This window comes from Brachionichthys hirsutus, unplaced genomic scaffold, assembly GCF_040956055.1.
Source record: "Brachionichthys hirsutus isolate HB-005 unplaced genomic scaffold, CSIRO-AGI_Bhir_v1 contig_248, whole genome shotgun sequence".
In the NCBI taxonomy this organism is placed as follows: domain Eukaryota; kingdom Metazoa; phylum Chordata; class Actinopteri; order Lophiiformes; family Brachionichthyidae; genus Brachionichthys; species Brachionichthys hirsutus.
Window position 1 is genome coordinate 385,791 of NW_027180328.1, and position 6,000 is coordinate 391,790.

Here is a 6,000-nt window from a genome sequence, read left to right on the forward strand (position 1 = left end):
ATCATTTTTAGTGTCTCTAATATTAAAATGGAGAGCATTACATGCCTTTGCTCCTCTATTAGTAATTGTTCTCTTTAAACAAACATTGGTGTTTGGCCTTGGGACAACCAAATCATATGATGTCACTTGGTGAGTCAAATAATTATGGCAAAACACACTGAATAAGAGCTTTTCTTTTCTTTTTTTATCCAAGCTCTCCATCATTCAGACCTTCGTGTATGAACATCAAAAGTCTCACATGTAGTTTTGCTTCAATCATTAACCAAGGCAGTTTCTTGTGCATCTCTCACATGTTTGCATGCAAAGGACGCTACAACAACTGTGACAAGTATGCAATAACAATTCATAATACTAATAAAAACAAAACATTGTCAGTCCATATTCAAGGAAATTAGTTTTTACTTCCAAAATGAAAACTGTGACACATTTTAAGCTAACATGACAAAACATGGCTATGTTAATCAATCATAGCCAATAATGATGGTACACAGTCAGCTAACACTCAAAAGCATAAAGAATCTTTGCTCTCATTTCAAATACATAGAGTTGCATGGAAACACTCATTGATAGTCACAACAGTGTTCATGAAAAGAGACGACGCATGAAATAATTGAATGAACGAAGTATTGTGGCTGCTGCCTCTACATTAGTAAAAATGTGGCTGAACCTTTTCAATCACGGTGACCTCTTTCTGCAAAAAGTGTCAACCCGGTTTAATAGAATGTTGCACACGACAAATTCCAAATGTTATTATCTTTGAAATGAAGCAAGTGAAGCTATACAACAGCCACTCAGGCAAGAGATGGATACTCAGAGTGACTGTTGATGTGTGCAATACATCTGTCGGTGACGAGATGAGGAGCCGCTTCTGTTGTAGATTGTTTTGCGGTGGCATCATCAAGTGGAAAATCCAACATGAACTTTAAAGCACAGACATGTGACAGTGTCGAGCCTGTGCGCAGTGTGTCGTCTACCCTGTCAATGTTAAAAAGGCAGCATTGCCTATTATGATGTTGTCATCGCTACCACAGTGGTTGAATAACAATTTGCTTACAATGCAGTATTATTTCAAGTATTATTTCGTTATCTACATTATTGATTTTTTGCAGATGGACAGATTAAGATAATGGTTTTTTTTATTGTAGATGCTGGTATGGAATTTGGATGCAATGTTTTTATAAATATTGTATCGAGACGTGCAGAATGCATTATACACATACAGGGTTCTGTTGTTATAAATGGCAACAAATCAGCAGTGTTTCACTGCATCAAAAGACTGTAAGCCCTGAGTTTTTGCTATAAAGAGCATGAGAAAATCCATAACATGTTGAAACATTATTTTGGTTAGGAGCCCAATACTAGAGTAATAAAAGGTCACAACCATAGCCACTTGTTCCATGAGCAAGACAACGAATGTCCTGGCAGCACAGCCATTGAAGAACGTCAATAAACGCCAACTACACTTGATGAATCACTTGAAAATAAAGGCTTACGCATCTGTGGTGTCATTTACAAAGACAGATTTCAGATGGGCTTTGTTAGGATGTAAAGTGCATCAGAAACTGGGCAGGAAAACTGTCTCGAAGAACAGTTTCAATGAAGTGTTGCTGATATCTGGCTTGCCAATCAATATTAGCCAATTTAACATTTCCCTCTTCCTGACTTTAACAGCTCCATCCAGCCGTTTTCTGTAAAGCACAAGATGTGACCTTATTGACACACTGTCGTGAGTTTCCAATTTAGCTACACTGACTCTGGTGGGGAAATGACATATGTAGGAGAAAATACAAAAATGAAATCGCACTCTAAACCTGAATGCTTTGTCAGGCGCGGGTTACAAATGGCAACACATCATTTCATACATCCAATGGACGGATGGATGAATTCTCTTGCCACTTATCCACCTTGCAGATCACAGTTCTGCTCCAGTCACAGCTGACTACCAGGAGTAGGTTTTTGGAGGTCGGGGGGAACGGGAGTGAACATACGAGGACACAGGCAGAACATGCAAACTATGCACAGAAAGGAATTAAACCTGGAACCCTTTTGATGTGAGGCAACAGTGCTACCCACTGCACCAGCATGCTGCCTACAACACATCAGCTGCAAACAAATTGAGGATGAGGCATCAAAGAGTCAGTAATTGAACACTGAAATCATTGGAACACTGAGTAATAAAGACAGAACAGAAGGTCTATTTTGGCAGGGACTTTGAAGAGAATATTATAAATATGTGTTTAACATATTCACTAAATGATCACATCTTCTGGTCCTCCTTTATAACACAGAGATAGAACTACTCCAATTGTTTTGGTCGATGCTTTGCAATAATATAGTATCACTACTGAAGTACTAAAGAATCATCAATTACAATCTTAATTCTGGTGACACCTGTTTGCTTCACCCCTAAACAAAGATGTATATGGAAATTCTGTTTCTGATTTTATCACTGCTGTGATAAAATCATGTTTTATCACAGCAGTGAGGTATGAGATGGCGAAATTTCTAATAAAATCTGTTTCCTGCAAACATTAATAAAGCTTCCCACTCTTTATGTTATGTAGTCAGTTATATTTATGCAAACAAACACGAGGCTTTGATAATGTGCTTACCCCCCAACAGTGTCATCATTTGTCAAGGTGGGTAGCGTTTCACAAGCTTGATGAAGAACTCCATGAATTGTTTTTTTTTTTGTTTTTTTTTTCATAGCGAAGGAGACAGCAGTGGAGCAGAGCGACTGAGGGGTGGTTTGCTGAGGGATTAATTACGGAGGGGGAAATGATTTTATGCTGTCAGCCCTGGAGGATTTCCTACACACAAGGTCATGATAAGGTATCAGCATCATTAACTGTTCATCTACTGCATCTTTTCATAAGAGGAACTTTACCTGATGTCTGGAAAACATATTGCCTGAATATGTCTAACAAAGAGAGTATGAAGTCCATTGACTAATATAAAATTAAAATTTCTCATTTAAATACTTGTGATACATAATGTACCGGACACATCCCTGGATAAAATATATTTGTTCCACTGATGTCTGCATGCCTAGAACTAATAACTGCCTACTTTATCTGGATTCCACTCACATTTGCATAAGGTTCAATTCTTAGCATTACTAAGTTGCATGTTTTTGGTGGTGGGAAGAAGTCGGAGAACCTGGAGAGAACCCAGACAGCGCCATAATTATAATACAGTATTTCCAAATATATTTAAAAAATTGTGAACGACAAAAAAAAGAACATCAAATTTGGAGTTGGTCTGAAATTTAATTCAAATCAGATTTTCCGATTTCATCTCAGTCAGGATGCTCAACACACACAAATCCCATTTCAAAATGACTTGTGTGGAGAAGTGGGGACTTCAGATATAACATCAGTATTCTTCAAAAAATAAATAAAAGGCAAGTTAATAAAAGCAGTCACCGATGTGATGTCCTGCATAAAGCAGTGTGAATCATAAAACAATGTGTGACTGTGCATGTGAAGTAACTTTTTTTCCAATCCATTAGAAACAATTATAATAGAGCAGAGGAACAGAATCAATCAATGATATGCAGTCCTCTAAGTGTTTCTTGAGGCTTTGGCGTTGTTCAAGATTCCAAAAAATTTAAATGGAGAATCTGATCAGAATTCTCATGGTTTGTGACTCAATGCTGGCCTAGTCTGAAGGATACATTTAATCACACATAGCGACATCATCCTGGCCTTCATTTAAATGTCCTCAAGTAGTTTCATGGGCGAAGATCAAACATTTCACCTTCGCTGATTGATGGCAAGTAGTTCGGTGAGTGAAATTGCTGTTCTCACCTCAGTTATAAAATATGCCACCTCAGCAGATAGTAATTGCTCTGTGCTCTAAGGTTCATCAAAGCATTAAGTTATTGGCTTGATTAAAGTTATTAGTTCACAGAGGAGAAACTGAGCTGTGAGGATCTCTTTCCAGTTTTAGAATGTGAATAAAGACTGTTTAAGGTCCTTAGTGACAAATCAACTGTGAAATCACTTATACTGTATGGCTGCGAGCAGAAACCCTCTATCATGGCTCTTTCTTTCTTTCTTTAAAAGATTTAAGAAAAATAAACACTAAAAGGAAGACATCTTAAATTATTTTGTGGATTGTATTAAATTCAGATTATTTAGCTTTTTTTTGTTTTTTGTTACACAAATTAATTTAATCAAGTTTATGCCCAAATAAGCCCAAAGCTGGATTTTGCTCTCTTGTCATTCTCCTGATCTCCTCGAAATTTTGAACATCATGTCAAAATGAAGGGCAAAAGCAAGAGCTGCTGTCTTTGTTTTCTTGTTCTAAGCAAAGCCCGACATCTAGATTACCCACAATATCTTCATATTTGGATGTGAAAAAGGCTACTGTATATTGATGCCCCAAGGACAGACCACACCAATGGCCAATAATGTTTCTATCAGTAAAGCTCGAGTCTATTTAGGACACTGGCAATGCCACTAATATATCACATTAAATATCAAATTACTTGTTCATATCAGTTAAATTATAGTTGTAATATTACTGCCATCAATCACGATGGAGGACAGCATAGTTATTTCAAAAATAAATTTGACATAACTAAACAAAGCAGGCAGCATGGTGGCACAGTGTGTTGCACTGTTGCATCACAGCTCGAAAGTTCTGGGCTGCCTGTGCAGCTTTTGAATGTTCTCCCCATGTCTGCGTGGGTTCTCTCCGAGTTCTCCGGCTTCCAGACCGGTGACGATTGTGATCGTCTTGTCTACAATATGATTGATTGATGGATGAGTTTCGGAGAAAAAATAAAAAAAATCAGATTTTACTATCCATTCTAATACCTTTTTCGAAGTTCGTGCCAGGAAGTCAGTATGAAATACAGCGTTAACCTCGGGCAGATGACAAGGCAAGGCAAGTTGATTTATATAGCACAATTTATACACAAGGCCAATTCAAAATGCTTTACAATGGCAACGAAATACATCTAGCACATAACTTTAAAAATAATTACAGAGATGATTAAAATTAGACAATAAAATCATTTAAAAAAGGTTTAAGCAATAAAAGTGCTTTAAAAGTCAAGAAAAAATTTGCATTTAAGAGAAACTTACAGTAACACACTCACCTGGAACACTCCATTTCAGCAAAGGGCTTTATACAACTGTTATACACCCTAAGTGCATACTATGGGGTAGTAATTGCACCCTAGCATTATTTTACTACATCTAACACATTTGCTATAGAATCCCTAACATCAGGCTTAGTGGATGTTACATGGCTTACCCGCATTAACTTTCATGAGATTCTTGGCTGCTTGCTATTAAGATGTCAACAGATGAATGAAACAATCCCTTAATCTGAATTCTACTGTGTGCTTAGAAGCAGGAGTGCGTTCATTTCAAGTCGCTGTTGGTGTGTGAGCATGTCTTATCTGCCAGACCCCTTCAGCTGCATATCTACAAAAAGGGGGTCTCGATGGGATTCTCTGTGTACTTGAGTGACTGATGAATTCACAGGGATAAAGACATTTCACACTTAAGTGTTACTTATACTTCAATTGATGTTCTCTTGAAGAAGTAAAAACAGGCAAAAAAAAAATCCTATCAAAGTTGAGGTCTTACAGTTCTCCCATTGTAGACTGAAGCTGCTTTCCATTCTGCAGAAATCTGTGGCATCTCTAATATGAATCATTTTGTCACGTAAAAGCTTGGATGTGAACAACGTCCTCGTTCTCTTTTGTATCAACGTGATAACAGTGCAGTGAGTCTGTAAAAAGGAAAGCCTTGGGTTCCACTGAGCACACCCGACATGGCCTCCACAATGGAATGTTAATGAGGCCGAGACTTTTCTGCTGGAGAAGTTAGGCTTGATGAATTATATTCTTCACTGCACAAACGTGTCATAGATAAAGAGTTTTACCTTGATGAGGAGTATTTCTTTTTGGGTGCTATATTCTATCAGCATACCATCCAAGGTCCACAGTGATGTTAATGTGCACCATGACATAAATGCAAAAGA